Source organism: Pristiophorus japonicus, chromosome 10 (assembly GCF_044704955.1).
Source record: "Pristiophorus japonicus isolate sPriJap1 chromosome 10, sPriJap1.hap1, whole genome shotgun sequence".
In the NCBI taxonomy this organism is placed as follows: Eukaryota; Metazoa; Chordata; class Chondrichthyes; family Pristiophoridae; genus Pristiophorus; species Pristiophorus japonicus.
This window is the reverse complement of record NC_091986.1, coordinates 58601092-58622861: the sequence shown is the minus strand read 5'-3', so window position 1 is coordinate 58622861 and position 21770 is coordinate 58601092. Positions and strand designations below refer to the sequence as shown.

Here is a 21770-nt window from a genome sequence, read left to right as displayed (position 1 = left end):
CTCCTGGATCTCCTGGTCATTCTCATCAAACCAGTCCTGGTGTTTCCTGATTGAGCATCTCTTCGCAGACAGTGGTTATGGTGGCCTGTAGAGCAGACCAAGTGCTGTGGGCACTCTGCGTCTCAGGGTCATCGAGGGTCGCCAGGTTGGCAGTGAGGCACTGGCTGTATAGGGCTCCCTTAGCTGGGTGTTTGAGTGCCCCGACGTTGATTTTTCTGCAGCATTGCTTTTGTTGCCATCGCCTCTTTGGGGTATATTACTAGTCCAAGATAACGGATGGGAAGGCAGTTCCCTCGGGAGTTCTCCCCAAACAAACTTCCCCCTGGCCATCCTTCACTCTTCTCTCCCTCAATCTCCCCTCCCACTGTTTAAGCCCCCCCCTGGCCCTAACAGTGGGTGCATTTTCCACCCCTAAAGTATATCCCTTACCTATGCTGCAAGGGCAGCTACCTGGGCCCACTGCCCATCCCCCAATCAAGACTTCCCTTCCAGATCGACCTCCCTGTTGCCAAGACTTCCCAACTGGACCGTCGCTTTTGGCTCCCCACTGGACATGGCCGACTCAGCTGCTCCACACTATCCCCGACGGCGCTGAGCCTTCGACCAGCTCCGACCATAGGTTTGGGTCCTACCTTCACTCTCACGTTTCGGGCTTTCCACCCCCGGCGATGTTCGGGGCTACATCCTTCCGGCATAGTTCGGACCTCCATCCCCCCCCCCCCCAACCCGGCTCATGTTCGGGCATCCCCCTGACCACTGGCCCCAGTCAACTGCGAAGCCTCTGTCGAGCACATGGTATGCACAATCGCTGTGGCCACTCTGACCTCTCCTCCTTCCACGAAGTGGACCTTTGGCCATCCCAATGCCTGCTCCCAGTCAGGAACTGATACCTATGAGAGGGAAGCAATACCTCAAATCTCTCACCCCCACTTTTCACACCACGGATTTCTCACCATCTCACTGAAGGGCGCTGCTCAGTGCCGAGCTTATGGCTCGCATCCCGCCGTAGGCAACTAGGCCCATACAGTAGAGCCTGGTCTCCAGTCGTGTTGGACCCGCTTGCCACTGGACCAAGACCTTGCTCTGCTAAGCCCGTATCATAGCCAGTGTGCCACGGCCATTCCACATTAAAAAGAACTCATGCAGACATCTTCCACCCCTTCAAATTGAAGTTCAGGACCTGGAATGTCAGGACCCTCAAGGACAACAGCGACAGACTGGAACGCCACACCGCCATCGTTGCCCGGGAACTGAGATGCTTTGACGTCGACACCGCCGCCCTAAGCGAGAATCGGCAGGCAGGGGGAAGGCCAGCTCAAAGAACAAGGTGGAGGTTACACCTTCTTCTGGAAAGGCAAACCAGAAGAACGCCGCCTCCATGGAGTTGGTTTCACCATCAAGAACAAGCTGGTCGGCCGCCTGAGAAACGCTCCCTGCGTGATTAGCGAATGCCTCATGACTCTCCGGTTCACCCTATCCAGTGTGCCACAGTTATCAGTGAGTACACCCCAACATTCGACGCAACAGATGACACCAAAGAGGAATTCTACTCCAGCCTCAAACAATCCCTATCCCGAGTCCTTACAGACAACAAACTGATTCTCCTCGGCGACTTCAACGCCAGAGTTAGTAAGGACACAGGCCTCTGGGGAGCCATGATCGACAGAAAGGGAAAACCAATTCCAGCGGTATCCTGCTCCTGACAAAATGCCGAGAACACGACCTCGTCATCATCAACACCTTGTTCCACCAGAGGGACAAATACAAGGCATCGCCCTCAACTCCAAGCACTCGCACCTGCTCGACTACGTCATCGTCCGAGCGAGGGACCACAAGGACGTGTGCATCACCCATGCCATGACAGGAGCCGACAACTGCTGGACAGACCACCGACTAATCCGTCCATTCATCAATTATATTTATGTACATACATACACATACAGGTGCAGCATCGAAAATCCGGAGCTCCGGAATCTGGACCAATTAATGGCAAGGTTGTCCGGAATCCGTAAAATGTTCTGGAATCCGGATCCGCCGACCCTGAGCCTCACCGCCGCTGCCCTTACCTCGCCGCTGCTCGCCTCGCCCGGCACCGCTGCCCTTACCTCGGGGCCTCCTCAGCGGCAGGGCCTGCCTGAAGAGCCCCTCCTCAGCAGCAGGGCCCGCCCGAACAGCTCCACCATGGCGGGGCTCGTCCGAACAGACCCTTGGCGGCGGGGCCCGCCTTAACAGCTCCAGCAAGGCGGGGCCCGCCCAAACAGCTCCACCACGGGGCAGGGCACGCCTAAAGAGCTCCTTCACGGCGGCGCCCTGCCTGACGACTTCATAGACGGAGCCGACGGCCCGAACAGCTCCTCGGCGGTGACCGCCACCCACCCCCCACTGATGTTCCGAAATCCGGAACCTGGGCTCGGGTGTTTCCAGATTCGTGACATTAAAAAAATGATCGAAAGTCCGGAAAAGCCCGGAATCTGGAACGGTTTCGGTCCCGAGGGTTCCGGATTCTCGACGCTGCACCTGTACTTGATGAATTAAAATAGAGACTTAAAACAAGTGTTAAATGGAGCCACTGGAGTAGGGAGCTCAAAAGCTCAAAAGAGAAAATGTTTACGATGAAAATTCTGTGCATCAATGCGCTTCCTGCCGTCACAATTTTTGGTCACTCGTGTCAACATTCAACATTGTAGCCTACCTATGTAAACATTTAGAATGGATATTCTGTATGAAATAGTTGTCTAGGTAGGTGCATGGTCTGACCAGTGAGTGGTACTATGGAGACAATTCTGAAGACTGTCCAAACTCCGCCCAAAAGAATCTGCAAAGGAATATAGACAGGCTAAGTGAGTGGGCAAACATTTGGCAGAACGAGTATAATGTGGGAAAGTGTGATGTTATCTACTTTGGCAGGAAAAATAAAAAAGCAAACTATTAGTTAAATGGAGAGAGATTACAAATTGCTGCAGTACAGAGGGATCTGGGAGTCCTTGTGCATTAAACTCAAAAAGTTAGTATGCAGGTACAGCAAATAATCAGGAAGGCAAATGGAATGTTGGCCTTTATTGCAAAGGGAGGCGGAGTATAAAAGCAAGGAAATCCTGCTACAACTGTACAGGGTATTGGTGAGACCACACCTAGAGTACTGCGTACAGTTTTGGTCTCCTTATTTAAGGAGGGATATACTTGCATTGGAGGCAATTCAGAGAAGGTTCACCAGGTTGATTCCTGAGATGAAGGGGTTGACTTATGAAGAAAGATTGAGCAGATTGGGCCTATATTCATTGGAGTTAAGAAGAATGAGAGGTGATCTTATTGAAACATATAAAATACTGAGGGGACTCGACAGGGTAGATGCAGAGAGGATGTTTCCACTTGTGGGGGAATCTAGAACTAGGGGACATAGTTTAAGAATAAGGGGTAGCCCATTTTTTCTCTGAGGGTTGTAAATCTGTGGAATTCTCTGACCCAGAGAGCTATGGAGGCTGGGTCATTGAATATATTTAAGGTGGCGATACACATTTTTGAGCGATAAGGGTGTGACGGGTTATGGGGTGCGGGCAGGGAAGTGGAGCTGAGCCCAAGATCAGATCAGCCATAATCTTATTAAATGGCGGAGCAGGCTTGAGGGGCCAATGGCCTATTCCTGCTCTGATTTCTTATGTTCCTTCACCTTTCTATGGATAATTTACTCGTCAAATAAATAAGTGAAGTAGTAAATTAGATCAAACAAGTATTTTTGAGTAAGGTATGGAAATATGAAGAAAATCTTAACATTTTCAACACAAGAAACCTGCTGCAAAAAATCAGCAGTCATTAATGGTTGCCAATCTTTTGGGAGTATTGGAAATATTCTATCTTCTGTGACTGCCAATCAGGTACAGTATTCCACAGATTTCTCATTAATAGCAATAAGAACTTCATATCAATGAGTTCTCATTGCTATTAGAGAAAAAAATAAACACAATAAAAAATAAAGAACACATCTCACATAATTAAAATTAATTGAAATTAGTTAGTTGGGCTGAAATTCCGGTCGGAGGCTTCCTACGGGCAATTGGCTCCGACCTGAAACATTTCTACGAATTTACTTGGTGGTCCGGAAGGAGCCAGCGATTCCAGTGGGGAGGCCTTCTCTTCCCGCGCTGCGAAGCGCACTCCCATCCTCGAGGTTTCCACACAGAAGATGCTGTCACGTGTGACTGCTCAGCCAATCAGGTACAGTATTCTCAATTAATAGCAATGGGAACTCCGTATCTGAGTTCTCATTGCTATTAATTGAGAAAAAAAACCCAAACACAATATCAAATAAAAAATAAAAAACACCTCAATTAAAATTAATTGAAATTAAAGTTAAAGTTGGAGAAAAAAAAATTTGAGTTTTAAAAAAAAGTTTTTTAAATTATCATTTAAAATAAATTTAACGGAGTGAGCAGGCTTTTTAAAAATAGTGTATTTTAAATTTTACTTTTTAAGTTTTAAGTATGTTTTAAGACTCTTGCGCCTGTAAAAGTAGGCTGTGCGCCTGCCTTTATCAGCCGCAAGAGTTTTGAGGACATTTGCTGGGCAAGATATGGGTAAATCCCGCAATCTTGCCCTTGCAAATGTCCTCGCTCCCGATATGCATTGGATCTGTTATGCTCCAGCTTGACAGATCGGAAAAGCCGGTTTTCAGCGCATGCACATTGTGCGCTGAAAACCGGCTTTTGTGATGCCTTCCCGGGTCCATACACACTCCCTACGGACCCGGAGAGGCCGGGATTTCCAGGCCAATGTCTATGGGGTCAAGTTTCGGCCTGAGTTGCTCCTATTTTTTTTGGAGCAACTGGTTTAGAATGGAGTATCTTAGAAATTGCAATTCTCGACATTTAGTTTGCTCTAGTTCTAGTCAGTTAGAACTGTTTCAGTTTGGAACAGATATTTTTTTTTCAAAATTGGGCGTGTCCAGCCACTTATGCCCGTTTTGAAAGTTTAGGCAGTGAAAATTTACTCCAAACTAACTTAGAAAATCAGGCGTAGGTTATAAATCAGGCGTAGGGAATAGGTGGGGGGGGGGTGGGGGGGGGGGGAAGGGAAGTTTACAAACATTAAAACACTTCAGTTTTACAAATAAAGAGTCATCATCAATAATAAATGATAAATACATCAATAAATCAACCCAAAAAAATAAAAACATTTAAAAATCATAAATAAAAAATTAAGTTTCTACTCACCGACTGTAGCACCAGGAGCCCTCCAACAGCGTGCTGGGACGGGGACCCCCAGTGTGTGTCTCTCTCTCTCTCTGTCAGTTTCTCTCTCTCTGTCTGTGTCAGTGTCTATGTGTTTCTGACAGCGAGGGGGGGGGGGGGGGGGAGGAGTCGGAGGGGGGAGGGAGGGGAGAGGAGAGGGGGGAGAGGAGAGGAGAGGAGAGGAGAGGAGAGGAGAGGAGAGGAGAGGAGAGGAGAGGAGAGGAGAGGGGGGAGAGGAGAGGGAGGGAGGCTGAACGGGCCCGGCCGACGTGAAGAAGCCGGGCCCAAGACTTCGGGCGGGGCCTGCCCCCAGTAAGATGCCGGGCGGGCGGGCCCCGCCGAAGAGGGAGCGGACCGGAGTTGAAGGTAGGTGGCCGGGGAAGCCGGAGCAGAGCGGAGTGGAAGGAGGGGGGTGGGGGAGCGGAGCGGGAGATGGGGGGGGCGGTTGAGAGAGCATCAGCTGAACAGGGGAGGAAGCTGGAGCCACAGCCAGAGCTGGACGAGGGAGGTGCAGCCTGATCTTCGCCGCCTCAGTGAGCCCATTTGGCCAGGGTTAGGGGTGGCGTGCTTCGGGCCCCTCCCACACAGTTTTGGGCGCCTCGAGCTACTGCACATGCGCGCCCACTGTAGCACGCCTGTGCAGAGGTCCCGGCACTGATTTCAGCGCAGGGACCTGGCTCCGCCCCCCACAGCTTGTGCTGCGCTGCGCCGAGGGCCTGGATCAACCTGAGGGAGTGGAGAATACCAAGGTAAGTTTTCGGCGCGGTTTAGAGTGCAGAAATCAGGTGTGGCTCGCAGGGCTGCGCCGTTTTAGGCACGGCCCGAAACTTGACCCCCAAAAGTCATCAGTCCCCAATGTGTGCTCACTATGCATTCCGAGGTAGACTAAAAAGGTTTATACAGCATTCAATTACAATAAAAACTGTTTACAACAGGCAAAATGCAAGCAGTGGATCAGCATTAAATGTGAATTATCACAGAAATATAGTAAATATCCCACTGTAATAGTATTCGTACGATGTATCCTTAAAATTACTAATGTCACACCATGCCGTTCTTTTAGATTAATATAATGCAAATTACAAATCTTAGAACAATTCTTTGTCATCTATGGATGTTCTGAATGAAATTTAAGTTTTATTTTCTTAGATTTCTCCAGATCAAATTTGTTACAGGTATGACAAACAAGAGAGATTAATGGATTAGCCATCACTTCAGTTTTATTGTGCATCTCTCCCTTACATTTGCATAGAAGCCTGACAAAGAGAAGTGGGGTGGAATTTAAATATGCAACATTTGTGAGGACCAAGAAAAATCCATACGACTCAATGCATATATATTTAAATTAAAACAGGAATTCATTTGTTTTCTATTGTAAAAGCAAAACTACAGCAGAGAAAAAAAACTTTCATTTAATTAAAAGCTAAATCTTTTTAGTCTGTATAGCTTACTGTCACGTCTATCGTGTCTTTAATACTAGGCCACTGGGTGTATTGGGGTCTTTGATGTATACTCTGAGCGATTGATATCCTGATGTTTTAGTTGATGTCTGTACTCACTGGCCTAACACAGGATTAATATAAACCAGAAGTCTCAAGATTTCATTTCATTTCTGGTCTGTACTGAGTTATCTAATCTCTTCTAGGATAGTTTTTGAAGTACTACAATTGGCTAAAGTTCCCCTGAACTCGGCTGACGGAATGGAGAAGGGGACCAGCCAGGGTTCCCCTTCTGTTAGCCTGTGACTCCTGCTGTACAATGTGCATGGGGAGCCATTGTGAAAACGAAACTGGACTTAGCTGCAACGCGCTCCATGGTGATATCACACTCAACTGTCTCGGCTGCCACATTAACTATTGCTACTTGAGCAAGATACAAGATAACTGTCACCTCTATTGAAGCATACCACAATCAGAGATAAAGATTTCAGGAGAGGAACAGAGATAATAAGTTCATTTTTAAAAATTGATCATCAATGGGGACAAAAAGTCAATGCCATACTGTTGTATAGTATAAATTGCGATGATGGCAGCTGAAGAAGGGTTGCAAATGCAGCCAGAAAAGCCCCTCACCACTAATAGTTGCTTAGAAATACAACTACAACTATGCCAAAATAAACATGGAACTGCTCTTCAAATCCACAAATTATACAATCCACCATCTGATTTGTCTAAATAATTGCTTCCAAGAATAGATCCTTTTGTTGAGGGCTTTACAAGAACTACAAAAACTCATTACAAAAAGTCTTCTCTGTGCATTCCCGTTAGCAGCCGCCTGTCTACAGCACATATTCTCAAGATTAAAAGTTAGACTTTGAACCAACAACTTACTTTTATATTCTACTTCAAATGTAGAAATAGTCCAAAGTCCCCAAATTTTATTTTCTGAAAGAAATCTATCAAATTTGCATTTGAATTAGTAACTGCTTCCACCGTCTCATTAGGGAACCTGTTACGTAGATTGACCACTCGCTCACTGAAATATTGTTTCCGCAGATTCATTTTGAATTTACCCCGCTTCAAACACAGACCATGTGCTCTGATCTGACCCTAAAATAAATAGGTCCATTCAGCAGGTAATATACCATTCATACTTATTCTGTGCAATTGCTATTTCTCCATTAAACAGTGTTCTTTAATTCATTCAGTAAATTCAGTTCCCTTTTGACATAAATCCCAAAAGACAATTTTGGACAGACAGGTTTTGGCAAAGTTTACAATTTAGTGACCATGGTGTAATGGCAATAAGCCATATTATTTGCAACTATGTAAACCCCAGTTTCAAATAAAATAATTAACACTATGAACAGAAGCAAACAGCAGATAAAGCTGACAGACAGCAACAAACCTCCACTATGCAACCCTCCTTGTGTTTGATATTTAATGAATAACAGAGATGTCTTGGCCCAAGGCACTTTTATTTTATACTAATTGTTACATGATGTTCCAGTGCCAAAATACAATGTGTTAGAATTTTGGAAATTTTGGAAAAGGATGAAACAAGTGCCTGTGTATCAGAGGCAGGAAGCAAAGGGTAATGGTTAATGGGTGTTTTTGTGACTGGAAGGCTGTATCCAGTGGGTTTCTGAAGGGCTCGGTGTTGGGTCCCTTGCTTTTTGTGGTACATAGGTTGAGCGTCCAAAATCTGGAGTTCCGGAATCCGGAATGTTCTGGAATACGAACCAATTGGTGCCAGGGTCGTCCAGAATCCGGACCCGCCGCCCCTGGGGCCCCGCCGCTGCCCAACCTCAAGCCTCGCCTCCACTCAGCGCTGCTGCCCTTATGGCTCAGGGCCCCGCCGCTGCCTGACCTCGGGCCTCACCTTGCCGCCACTTCCCTTGCCTCGGGGCCTCCTCACCAGCTCGCCCCAACACCTCCTCTACGACGGGGCCCGCAGGCCCGAACACTTACTTGGCAGCGGGGCCCGCCCGAACACTTGCTTGGCAGCGGGGCCCGCCCGAACAACTCCACAGCGGCGGGGCCTGCCCGACAATCTCCTCGACGGGCCCGGTGACCCGAACAGCTCCTCGGAGAGCAACCCCACCAACCCCCCCACCCCCTTTCTGATATTCCAAAATCCACAAATACCCGAACCTGGGCTTGGGTATTTCTGGATTTCGGACATCAAAAACACGTTCCAAAGTCCGGAAAAACACAAAAACCGGCTCGGCCTCAGTCCCGAGGTTGCCGGATTCGGGACACTCAACTGTGTATCAATGACTTAGACTTGAATGTTGGGGGTATGATTAAGAAGTTTGCAGATGACACTAAAATAGGCTGTGTGGTTGATAATGAAGAAGAAAAATGCGGACTGCAGGAAGATATCAATATACTGGTCAGGTGGGCAGAACAGTTACAAATGGAATTCAATCTGGATAAGTGTGTGGTAATGCATTTGGGGAGGTCTAACAAGGCAAGGGAACACACATTAAATGGTAGGACACTGAAAAGTGTGGAGGAACAAAGGGACCTTCGAGTGCATTCAGTGATTCAGAAGGCATATGGAATACTAGCCTTTATTAGTCAAGGCATGGAATACAAGAGAAAGGACGTATAAAATACTGCTTAGGCCGCAGCTGGAGTACTGTTTGCAGTTCTGGGCACCACATTACAGGAAAGATGTGATTGTACTGGAAAGGGTGCAGAAAAGATTTACAAGAATGTTGGCTGGACAGGAGAATTTTGGTTATAAGGAAAGATTGGAGATGTTGGATCTGTTTTCTTTGGAACAGAGGAGGTTGAGGAGAGATCCGGTGAAGGTGTATAAAATGATGAGGGGCCTGGATCATCATCATCATATCATAGGCAGTCCCTCGGAATCGAGGAAGACTTGCTTCCACTCCTGCCTGAAGTGAGTTCTTTGATGGCTGAACAGTCCAATGCGAGAGCCACAGACTCTCACAGGTGGGACAGATAGTCGTTGAGGGAAGGTGGGACTGGTTTGCCACACGCTCTTTCCACTGCTTGCGCTTGATTTCTGCATGCTCTCGGCGCCGAGACTCGAAGTGCTCAACGCCCTCCCGGATGCACTTTCTCCACTTAGGGCGGTCTTTGGCCAGGGATTCCCAGATGTCAGTGGGGATGTCGGGACTTTATCAGAGAGGCTTTGGAGGTGTCCTTGTAACGTTTCCGCTGCCCACCTTTGGCTAATTTGCCGAAAAGGAGCTCCACATAAAGCACTTGCTTTGGGAGTCTCATGTCTGGCATGCGAACTCTGTGGCCTACCCAGCGGAGCTGCTCGAGTGTGGTCAGTGCTTCAATGCTGGGGATGTTAGCCTGGACGAGGACACTGATGTTGGTGCGCCTGTCTTCCCAGGGGATTTGTAGGATCTTGCGGAGGAATCGTTGATGGTATTTCTCCAGTGACTTGGTGACTACTGTACATGGTCCATGCCTCAGCCATACAGGAGGGCGGGTACTACTACAGCCCTGTAGACCATGAGCTTGGTGGTAGATTGGAGGGCCTGATCTTCGAACATTCTTTTCCTCAGGTGGGCAAAAGCTGCACTGGGGCACTGGAGGCGGTGTTGAATCTCATCAATGTCTGCTCTTGTTGATAAGAGGCTCCCGAGGTATGGGAAATGGTCCACGTTGTCCAGGGCCGCGCCGTGGATCTTTATGACTGGGGGGCAGTGCTGTGCGGCGAGGACAGGCTGGTAGAGGATCTTTGTCTTAGATGTTTAGTGTAAGGTCCATGCTTTTACATGCCTCAGTAAATACGTCGACTATATCCTGGAGCTCAGCCTCAGAATGTGCGTAGACCCAGGTGTCGTCCGCGTACTGTAGCTCAACGACAGAGGTTGTTGTGATCTTGGACCTGGAGGCGGCGAAGGTGCTTCCCACTGGTTCTGTAGCTTAGTTCCACTCCAGCGGGGAGCTTGTTGACTGTGAAGTGGAGCATGGCAGCAAGGAAGATTAAGAAGAGGGTTGAAGTGATGTCGCAGCCTGGCCCGGACGTGGATTGGGTCTGTAATGGATCCGTTGGTAAGGATCACGGCCTGCATGTCGTTGTGGAGCAGGCGAAGGATGTTGACAAACTTTTGGGGGCATCCGAAACGGAGGACGACGCTCCATCGACCCTCGATGTTGACAGTGTCAAAGGCCTTTGTAAGGTCGAAAAAGGCCATGTATAAGGGTTGGCGCTGCTCCCTGCATTTTTCCTGCAGCTGTCGTGCTGCAAAGATCATGTCCGTTGTGTCCTATAGGGGACGAAATCCACACTGTGACTCCGGGAGGAGCTCTTCAGCCACAGGTAGAAGACGGTTGAGGAGGATTCGAGCGCCAATTTTCCCAGTGGCTGATAGCAGGGAGATTCCCCTGTAATTGCTGCAGTCGGACTTGTCCCCTTTTTTAAAGATGGTCACGATCGCTGCATCTCAAATATCCCGGGCATGCTCTCATCTCTCTCATCTGGAGGGAGATGTATCCGCGCCAACAGCGCCTCTCAGCCATACTTTATCGCCTCAGCAGGGATTCCATCTGCTCCCGTAGCCTTGCTGTTCTTGAGCGGTCTTGTGGCTTTTCCTACCTCATGCAACGTTGGGATATCACCAAGGTGGTAGCGGGTCGCATGCTGCATGATGGAGTCGAGAACTCTTGAGTCAAAGGCAGAGTCTCGGTTGAGGAGATCTTCGAAGTGGTCCTTCCAGCGGGCCCCGACTGCCTCGGTATCCTTGATGAGTGTTTCCCCGTTCTTGGCCAGCAGTGGGGTGGGGCCTTGGGAGTTTGGACTGTAGATGGCCTTGAAAATCAAAGGAAGAACGCCGGCTTCATGGAGTCGGCTTCGCCATAAAAAATAAGCTGTTCGACAGCCTCAAAGACTCCCACTGCAGGGTTAACGAAAGGCTCATGATTCTTCGACTTACCCTATCCTGAAACCAATGCGCAACAGTCATCAGTGCACACACCCCAACACTCGATGCAACGGAGGAGACCAAAAAGAGGGTTTTTATTCCAACCTCAAAACATCCCTGTCCCGCGTCCCCACGGGTGACAAACTGATCCTCCTAGATAACTTCAACGCCAGAGTCGGCAAAGGCACGGCCCTCTGGGGAGGCGTGATTGGGGCCTGGATAGAGTGGATAGGAAGGATCGGTTTCTCTTGGCAGAGGGGTCAACCACCAGGGGCATAGATTTAAAGTAATTAAGGGTTGTTGGGTTTAGAGATACGAGGGGAAATTTCTTCACCCAGAGAGTGGCGAGGGTCTGGAAATCACTGCCTGAAAGGATGGTAGAGTCAGAAACCCTCACCACATTTAAAAAATACTTGGATTGCACATGAGGTGTCGTAACCTACAGGGATAGCTCTTGGCCGGCCGGCGTAAACACGATGGGCCGAAATAGCCTCCTTCTGTGCTGTAAATTTCTATGATTTTATCATTGGTTTCAGTTTTATTCTTTACATCAGCATTTAAAAGAATCATTTTTGCCATAAGAACATAAGAAATAGGAACAGGAGTAGGCCATACAGCCCCTCGAGCCTGCTCCACCATTCAATAAGATCATGGATGAGGCTCCACTTCCCCGCCCGCACCCCATAACCCCTTATTCCCTTATCGTTTAACTATTTCTGACATAAATTTATTCAATATCCCAGCTTCACAGCTCTCAGAGGCAGCGAAGTCCACAGATTTACAACCTTCTGAGAAAAGAAATTCCTCCTCATCTCGGTTTTAAAGGGACAGCACCTTAATTTAAGATCATGCCCTCCAGTTCTAGTCTCCCCCATCAGTGGAAACATCCTCTCTGCATCCACCTTGTCAAGCCCCCTCATAATCTTATACGTTTCGATAAGATCACCTCTCATTCTTCTGAATTCCAATGAGTAGAGGCCCAACCTACTCAACCTTTCCTCATCAGACAACCCCCTCATCCCCAGAATCAACCCAGTGAACCTTCTCTGAAGTGCCTCCAAAGCAAATATATCCTTTCGTAAATATGGAAACCAAAACTGCACGCAGTATTCCAGGTGTGGCCTCACCAATACCTTGTATAGCTGTAGCAAGACTTCCCTGCTTTTATACTCCATCCCCTTTGCAATAAAGGCCAAGATACCATTGGCCTTCCTGATCACTTGCTGTACCTGCATACCATCCTTTTGTGTTTCATGCACAAGTACCCCCAGGGCCCGCTGTACTGCAGCACTTTGCAATCTTTCGGCATTTGAATAATAACTTGCTCTTTAATTTTTTTCTGCCAAAGTGCATGACCCCACACTTTCCAACATTATACTCCATCTGCCAATTTTTTGCCCACTCACTTAGCCTGTCTATGTCTTTTTGCAGATTGTGTATGTTCTCCTCACACATTGCTTTTCCTCCCATCTTTATATCGTCAGCAAACTTGGCTACGGTACACACAGTCCCTTCTTCCAAGTCGTTAATATAGATTGTAAATAGTTGGGGTCCCAGCACTGATCCCTGCGGCACCCCACTAATTACTGGTTGCCAACCAGAGAATGAATCATTTATCCCGACTCTCTGTTCGCTAGGCAATCCTCTATCCATGCTAATAGTGTTGCCATCATCAATACATTAGCAGCTTTTTTTATTATTATTAGCTCGGGCATGTGGCACGGGTAATGACGGCGGCCACTCTGACTTCTCCCACGACTCTTCGAGAAGCTAAAATGGAGCCGGGCCCCAGCGTGTCTCATCCCCTCCTCTCATCACACCTCAGATCTCCCACTACCTCTCCTGAAGGTGCTGCTCAGTGCCGAGCTTACGGCTCACACTCCACCGTAGGCAATTAGGCCCATACAATAGAGCCTGGTCTCCAGTCATGTCGGACCCCCTTCCCACTGTACCAAGACCTTGCTCTGCCAAGCCCGTGTGGTAGCCGGTGTGCTCACGCACAAGCATCATCCACCCTTGAAAATAAAGTTCGGGACCTGGAACATCAGGACCCTTATGGACAACCCCAACAGCGACAGAGCGGAACATCGCATCGCCATCGTTGCCCGGGAACATAGACGCTTTGATGTTGACATCGCTGCCCTAAGCGAGACCCAGCTGCAGGAGAAGGCCAGCTCAAAGAACAAGGTGGAGATTACACCTCCTTCTGGAAAGGCAAACCCGAGGAAGAACGGCACCTTCATGGAGTCGGTTTCGCCATCAAGAACGAGCTGATCGACCGCCTCAGAGACTTCCCCGGTGGGATTAGCGAATGACTCATCACTCTCCGGCTCACCCTATCCCGGAACCAGTGCGCCACAGTTATCAGTCGGTACGCCCCAACACTCGACGCAACAGATGAGGCCAAAGAAGCATTCAACTCCAGTCTCAAACAATCCCTGGCCCGCATCCCAACAGATGACAAACTGATCCTCCTTGGCGACTTCAACGTCAGAGTCGGTAAGGACACGGACCTCTGGGGAGCCGAGATCGGCAGAGAGGTGTAGGGAAAACCAACTCTAGTGGTACCCTGCTCCTGACAAAATGTCAACAACACAACCTCGTCATACCAACACCTTGTTCCACCAGAGGGACAAGTACAAGGCATAGTGGCAACACTCTCGCTCCAAACACAGGCACTTGCTCAACGACGTCATCGTTCGAGCGAGGGATCGCAAGGACGTGCGCATCCATGACAGGAGCAGACGACTGCTGGACAGACCACTGCCTAATCCGTTCCGTCATCAACATTAATATAGCTCCAAAGCGACGACGGCAACAGAAGCAATACTGTACAAAAATCAACGGCGGGGCACTCAACTAAGAGGCCTTCGATGAGCCAGAGACGCAGAGTGCCCACAGCGCTTGGTCTGCCCCCCAGGCCAGCATAACCAGTGCCTGCGAAGAGACGCTCGGTCATTCAATCAGGAAACACCAGGACTGGTTTGATGAGAATGACCAGGCAATCCAGGAGCTAATAAACTACAAGCACAGGACATTTGTGAACTGAAAGCAACAACCCAACTCGGGAGCAGCAAAACAGCTCTACAGATGGCTAACGGCTGAGGTCCAACAAAAAAAACGTGACCTAAAGAATAGATGGTGGGTGGAGAAAGCAAAGGTTCAGCAGCTGACCGACAGCCATGACGTGCGAGGATTCTTCACCGGTCAAGTCCACCTACGGCCCAAGCACCCAAGACCCCACCCCACTGCTGGCCAAGAATGGGGAGATGCTCAGTAAGGACACCAAGGCAGTCAGGGCCTGCTGGAACGAGCACTTTGAAGATCTCCTTAATTGAGACTCTGCCTTTGACACAAGTGTCCTCGACTACATCCCGCAGCATACTACCCGCCACCATCTCAGTAAAACCCCAGCCCTGCACGAGGTAGAAAAGGCCATCCGTCAGCTCATCTTTAAAAAAGGGGACAAGTCCAACTGTGGCAACTGCAGAGGAATCTCCCTGTTGTCAGCCACTGGGAAAGTCAAAGTCATCGCTCAAATCCTCCGCAAATGTCTTCTCTCCATGGCTGAGGAGGTCCTCCCGGAATCACAGTGCGGATTCCGTCCGCTATGAGGAACAACAGACATGATCTTTGCAATGCGACAACTGCAAGAGAAATGCACGGAACAGCACCAACATGGCCTTCGTTGATCTCACAAAGGCCTTTGACACGATTAACTGCGAGGGACGATGGAGCGTCCTCCTACATTTCGGCTGCCCCCAAAAGTTTGTCACCATCCTCCGCCTGCTTCAAGACGACATGCAAGCCATGATCCTGACCAACGGATCCACCACAGACCCAACCCGGACCAGGATCAAGCAGTGCTGCAGCATCGCGCCAACCCTCTTCTTGATCTTCCTCATTGTAATGCTCCATTCTCACGCTCATCTCTGCTGGAGTGGAACTAAATTATAGAACCATTGGGAACACATTCAACCTTCGTCACCTCCAGGCCAGATCCAAGACCTTCCCATTCTCGGTCGTCAAACTACAGTACACAGACAACGCTTGCGTCTGCGCACAGAGGCTGAACTCCAAGCCATCGTCATCATCTTCATCGAGGATCGAGGCATACGAAAGCATGGGCCTTACACTAAACATTCATAAGAGAAAGGTCCTCCACCAACCTGACCCCGCCACAGAGCACTGCCGCCCAACCCCCGCCCTGTCATCAAAATCCATGGCGCAGACTTGGACAACGTGGACCACTTTCCATACCTCGGGAGCCTACTATCAAGCAAGGGCAGACATCAACGACTAGGTCCAACACCGCCTCCAGTGCGCCGGCGCAGCCTTCGGTCGCCAGAGGAAGAGTGTGTTCGAGGATCAGGCCCTCAAATCTGGCACCAAGCTTATGGTCTACAGGGTTGTAGTGATACCCGCCCTCCTGTATGGCTGAGAGACGCGGACCATATACAGCAGATACCTCAAATCGCTGGAGAAATACCACCAACGATGTCTCCGAAAGATGCTGCAAATCCCTTGGGAGGATAGACGCACCAACGTCAGTGTTCTCGATCAGGCCAACATCTCCAGCATCGAAGCACTGACCACTCTCGACCAGCTCCATTGGGCAGGTGACATTGTTCGTATGCCCAAAGCAAGCGCTCTACTCTGAACTCCTACATGGCAAGTGAGCCCCAGGTGGGCAGAGGAAATGTTTCAAGGACACCCTCAAAGCCTCCTTGATAAAGTGCAACATCCCCCCGACATGTGGGAATCCCTTACCAAAGACTGCCCTAAGTGGAGGAAGAGCATCCGAGAGGGCGCTAAGCACCTCGAGTCTCGTCGACGAGAGCATGCAGAAAACAAGCGCAGGCAGCGGAAGGAGCGTACGGTAAATCAGACTCCCACCCACCCTTTCCTTCAACAACCGCCTGTCCCACTTGTGACAGAGACTGTCATTTCTGTATTGGACTGTATAGTCACTTTTGGAGTGGAAGCAAGTCTCCCTCGATTTCGAGGGACTGCCTATGATGTTGATGATTAGCTTTTATCTCAGTATATGTTGTTTCCATTCTAGTCCAGGCCTTGATCATGTCAAAATATTGAAGTCTATAAACAAAATGGAGTAGTTGGCGTTACTCCATTATGCGCTAGAGAATTATTATTTACTTCAGCAGTCTCTCACAACAATAATTCAGTATTGGATCACTAGAATTATTTTCTTCCACCTCCTTCCCCTTTTTGCTCCCTTAACTCCTGGATGCACTGACTTTCACAGTATCAGCAGTGGCAGAAGTCCTCCATTACCTTACAAAAGCAGATAGTTTTCAGGTGCGATCCTGAACAGCAAATTTTGGCAGGCTATTCAACACAGGTGTACTCATTTCCTATCCTGACCTGACATCCACATATACATATGTAGCAGCAGAGGTCATAGATAGTTAACATAAGTGGAAAAAATGGTCAATCTTTTTTCTCCTTTCCTGTCCAAGGTGCTGAGGCCTGTAACTAATGTTCCCTCTAATTTTATTTTGCACTGAGCGGGCCACGAACTCCTTTGAGCATGACCTTTTCATCAGTGATCAAATGTTCAACAGCAACCACTTAAAAGCATATACACAGTAATGCCAAATTGCCACCCCACCATTCAAATCATGAGACAATCAGACAAGGGTCAATACAAGTTTAACGTGACTTCTCCGCTTTTGAATTCTATTCCTCCAGAAATGAGCCCGTGTGCTTTATTTGCACGTTTATGGCTTTTGTAACCGGCGTTGCGACTTTTAATGACCATACCCCTAGATTCCCGAGCTGGAAATGGCATATCTATTCCTGCAACTTGTATTAATTTTAAAGTTTTCAACGTATTCGCCCATCCCTAATGTCACTATAGCAGTGGCAGAGATTGTAGAGGGACGTGATCGGGGCACAGGAGAGGCGCGAGTTCGGGGCCCAGAAGAGGCGAGGGCCAAGGGGCAACACGGACCAGCCCACACTGCGATGTGTGCGCGCACTAGGTCCGTGCAGCAGAGCTGGTCTCCAGTGGTCTTGGTTAATCCTTGCCACTGGACCAAGACCTCGGCTCTGTCAAGTCTGTGTGGTGGCTGGCGTGCAACGGCCACCACACGGTTAAAAAAATCCATGCATTGGCATCTTCCACTCTTGACCTGGAATATTAGGTCCTTCATTGAAACACCTGTGAACTTTTTGACTTGCAAGCAGGTCATCCTCGATTCGAGGGACTGCTGATGATGATGATGATAGCAGTGGCTGCACAAGCAGCGGCTTTCCTATGGCACTGACTTGCTGCATGTCCACATAAGTAGTTAGAATATTAATCACAATGCAACTAACCAACAATTATAAAGTGCTTTAGTTCTTCAGTTCACTGTATTAAAAAGAACTGAACACAAACAGGTATCCGTATTTCTAACTTCAATCATTTCCATGAATAAACATTGTCTTCTTGAACCAGCACAGCTACCATGTAACATGGCAGAAATGTAGCATTTATTCACAACTGCGTAAAACTGCATACACAATGTGCGTCACCGAATTAAAAACAAAAAGCAGGAAAAGCTATGATTTAACAGAAATAAACAATCATCTTTCTTCCTGGACAGGAGAACCAGACAGACTTGAAAATGTTTACTAATATGTTGACGTAAAGATGTTAATTTATGAATTTTACTTCTACTGTTTTTCTCAAACATTCTCCACAATATGAATTCCTGCTCTTATCACGAAAAGTGTTGAATTATTTTAGGTACTTCCCAATTAAATAGTGGGAAACAAACTTCATTGTACTCTTAATTTTTCATCTCCTATTTCAAACATTTATACCAAATCAAAGTTGTACGTTATCAGTGTAACCCAAATATTTTCTGTTCCTTTCTTAACAAATAGTAGTTACTTCTAAATTAGCTTCCTGCAATTTTTATACATTAGATAACTCGTGTTTCTATTAACACTCCACTAAACGTTTAAGAGGAAATCTATATTTACATTATTCCTGGGTCTTGTTAAGACTATAGAACGACAGACAAAATAAAATGGCTGTATGTTTTTCCTCTTTTCTGGTTTTTTTCCTAATATGATGATCATTCTTAAAAAGTCAACACAAAGTAATATGCAACTCCTACAAATCTTCCCCTGCCCTCCCCCATCCTCAACAGCATGGTTGCATGTTTATGTAAAGCTACTCGCTTCACTCTATCGTTCAAAATCAAATACAGTCTCTCTCTCTCCCACCCCCAGAGTGTCTCTCTCTCTCTCTCTCTCTCTCTCTCCCCCCCCCCCCCCACCAGTCTCTCTTCCCCCAACAGCTCTCCACCCCCCAGACTCTCTCGCTCTTTCCTGCCCCCCACCCCCCGCCTCGTCCCTCTCTCCACCCGCAGTCTGTCTCTCTCTCTCCCCTCCCCACCCCCACACCGTGTCTCCCTCTTCCCCTTCCCCAAGTCTCTCTCCTTCCCCGTCCCCAAGTCTCTCTCTAATTCTTAGACTCTCGCGCTCATTCTCGTCCGGTCTCGCTCTCTTCCCCACCCCCACGGGGTGTCTCTCATTTTCCCCAGTCTCTCTCTGTCCCAAGTCTTTCCCAAATTCTCCCTAGTCTCTTTCCCTCTTTCTCCTCCAGATGGGGCAGGCATTGTGTACAGATTGTTAACTAGTTTATCTCTCTCTGTCCCCAAGTATCTCTCTCCCTCATTCTCCTTCAGTCTCTCTCTCTCTCCACCCATACCCCACCCCCTCTCCATCCATACTGGTACACTCACAATAAAGGATGAAACGGAGTACTGTATACAATGAGCAAGTGTGACCTTAGCTCCTTTAATAAGACTCCAGAGTGCAGGTACCTTGTGGGTGGCCTGCTTATAGACCGTGCTCCCTATGGATGCTGGGATAACTTGGGACTCCAACAGGTAGCCCCTCTGGTGATAGTGTAATAGAGGTTACAAGGAGTTAAATACATAATATCACTCCCCGTGAAGTCAACAGTACACTTATTTACAAGGCGAGATGATCTGGGGCTTTTCCCTCCCTTGTCGATTGTCTCAGTATAAATGCGGGTGTGGGTGAGTTGGTTAGTTCTTCACTGGGCTGCTGGGGATGGTGAGTTCAGCTTCGTGGTCAACCATGTCAGTTGGAGGGTCAAAGTTGGTGGTGTCTTCTTCGGGTTGTTCATCACTGTTGGTGAACCGCAATTTGATTTGGTCCAAATGTTTTCTGTACGTTTGTCCATTGGCCACCCTACTCCCCTCTTTGGCTGTGACCGTGCCAGCAGGCCATTTGGGACCCTGTCCATAATTGAGCACAAACACAGGATCATTCATCTCAATATCGCGTGACAAATTTGCACGGTCATGGTACACACTTTGTTGATGCTGCTTGCCCTTCACATGATCATGTAGATCAGGGTGGACAAGAGAGAGCCTTCGTTTTAAGCGCCCTTTTCATGAGCAGCTCGGCTGGGGGAACTCCGGTGAGTGAGTGGGGTCTGGTGCGGTAGCTGAACAGCACTCAGGACAGCCAGGTCTGCAGAGAGCCTTCTGACACACGTTTCAAGCTTTGCTTGATGGTCTGAATTGCCCGTTCTGCCTGGCCATTGGATGCAGGCTTGAACGGGGCAGATGAGACGTGTTTGATCCCATTGCGGGTCATGAATTCCTTTAATTCAGCACTGGTGAAGCACGGCCCATTGTCGCTGACTAGGATATCAGGCAAGCCATGCGTGGCAAACATGGCTTGTAGGCTTTCAATAGTGGTCGTGGACGTGCTTACAGACATTATCGCACGTTCAATCCATTTTGAGTAAGCGTCCACAACAACCAAAAACATTTTGCCTAGAAATGGGCCCGCATAGTCCACGTGGATCCTCGACCACGGTTTGGAGGGCTACGACCACAAACTTAGCCGTGCCTCTCTGGGTGCATTGCTCAGTTGAGAGCAAGTGTTGCACTGGCGCATGCAGGACTCTAAATCTGAGTCGATGCCGGGCCACCACACATGGGATCTGGCTATGGCTTTCATCATCACAATACCTGGGTGGGTGCTGTGCAGTTCACATATGAACGTATCTCTGCCTTTCTTGGGCAAGACCACACGATTGCCCCACAACTGACAGCCCGCTTGCAGGAACATTTCATCTTTGCGCCTGCGGAACGGCTTAATCGCCTCTTGCATCTCCGCTGGGACACTGGACCAGCTCCCATGGGGGACTGTTTTTTTTTTAACCAAGGAAAGTAAAGGATCCTGGCTGGTCCAGGTCCTGATCTGGCGGGCTGTAACGGGGGACTTTTCGTTTTCAAATGCCTCCATGACCATGAGCAAGTCCGCTGGCTGTGCCATTTCCACCCCGATGGTGGGCAATGGCAGCCGACAGAGCATTTGCGCAGTTCTCTGTGCCCGGTCGCTGGCGGATTACATAGTTGTATGCCGACAGCATGAGCGCCCATCTTTGGATGCGAACAGAGGCATTAGTGTTAATCCTTTTGCCCTCAGAGAACAGCGATATGAGCGGCTTGTGGTCAGTTTCAAGCTCAAACTGGAGGCCAAATAAGTACTGGTGCATTTTCTTTAACCCCGTAAACACACGCCAGAGCCTCTTTTTTAATCATGCTGTAGGCCCTTTCGGCCTTAGACAAACTCCTGGACTCATAAGCGACTGGTTGCAAGATCCCCGATTTGTTAGCCTGTTGTCACACACACCCGACCCCGTATGACGACGCATCGCAAGCGAGCACTAATCTTTTACATGAGTTATACAGGACAAGCAGTTTGTTTGAACACAACAGATTTCTGGCTTTCTTAAAGGGAGCCTCTTGTGAATTCCCCCATATCCAATCATCTTTGCCCAGTAGCGCATGTAGGGTTTCTTGCAGGGTGCTTAACCCAGGTAGAAAATTACCGAAATAGTTAAGGAGTCGCAAGAATGATCGCAGCTCCGTCATGTTCTGTGGTCTCGGCGCGTTTTTGATGGCTTCCGTGGGTCTGATGCCATCTGCCGCGATTCTTCTTCCCAAGAACTCTACCTACTGCGCCAGGAAAACACACTGAGTGTTTCAACCTGAGCCCCACGTGATCCAACCGACTTAGAACCTCTTCCAGATTCTTCAAGTGCTCAATGATGTCCCGACCTGTAACCAGTATGTCGTGCTGGAAAACCACGGTGCGAGGAACGGACTTTAGCAGGCTCTTCATGTTCCATT

The 21770-nt window shown here is 48.5% G+C and overlaps 1 protein-coding gene across 4 annotated transcripts in view; it reads right to left on the bottom strand.

The window, feature by feature from the left end:
* Positions 1–21770, bottom strand: part of nectin3b (nectin cell adhesion molecule 3b) — a 350178-nt gene that overhangs the window by 147874 nt on the left and 180534 nt on the right. Inside the window, exon 1 of one of the 4 annotated variants that reach the window (XM_070891823.1) lies at positions 2693–2781. The exons of the other annotated variants lie outside the window; for them this stretch is intronic. The gene's annotated coding sequence lies outside the window, so the exon portion shown is untranslated. Of the gene's footprint in view, positions 1–2692; positions 2782–21770 lie in introns of those variants that run through there. 4 annotated transcript variants of the gene reach the window in all.